At 48.0% G+C, this 650-nt stretch overlaps 1 protein-coding gene across 4 annotated transcripts in view; it reads right to left on the bottom strand.

Moving 5' to 3' along the window:
- Positions 1-650, bottom strand: part of Arih2 (ariadne RBR E3 ubiquitin protein ligase 2) — a 93,626-nt gene that overhangs the window by 87,088 nt on the left and 5,888 nt on the right. The gene's annotated exons all lie outside the window — the stretch shown is intronic.

Here is a 650-nt window from a genome sequence, read left to right as displayed (position 1 = left end):
TTTTTATTTACTTATTTGTGTGTGTGTGTGGCCAGCTCAGCCCACCAGGGGGCGGGGCGGGCTGGCATGTGGTGCTAGGGGATTGAACAGCAGTCCCTAGCACGGTTGTTCTAAGTAGGTGCTTTAGACCACTGAGCCATCTCACCAGCCCCTGCAAATATATTATTTTAAAAACAAAGACTTAGTCTGAGTTGGTGTGTGCCTGTCATTCCACCACCATGGAGGCTGAGAATCACTGAGATTGAGACCAGCCTGGGGTACACAATGAGACCTTGTCTCAAGTAAGTAATAGAAGAGCTATATAGTTCAACAGTAGACCACTTACCCAGCCCCGTACTATAAATAAAAATATAAAAGAACAAGTCGCAAGTGTGAGCCTCCTCTCTCAGTCTCCCAGAGTACTGGGATTATGTGTGTGTACTACCAGGCCTGGCTGCTTTATAATAGTAAATGTTTTGTAGTAGTAGCAGCAGCAGCAGCAGCAGCACTAATTATAATAAATAGCAATAATATGGGCCAACCTGATAGCTCAGCAGACTAAAGCACCTGCTTGGGCAGAGCCCAGTGGCCAGGGTTCAATCCCTAGTGTGCCATGCCAGCCCTGTGGCGCACTGAGACAGTGATTGAGACTGCACATGGTGGCGCACGCC

Source organism: Octodon degus, unplaced genomic scaffold (assembly GCF_000260255.1).
Source record: "Octodon degus isolate 3935 unplaced genomic scaffold, OctDeg1.0 scaffold00008, whole genome shotgun sequence".
NCBI classification, from domain to species: Eukaryota; Metazoa; Chordata; class Mammalia; order Rodentia; family Octodontidae; genus Octodon; species Octodon degus.
Note: the sequence above shows the minus strand (reverse complement) of the source record. Positions and strands in the feature narration are given on the sequence as shown.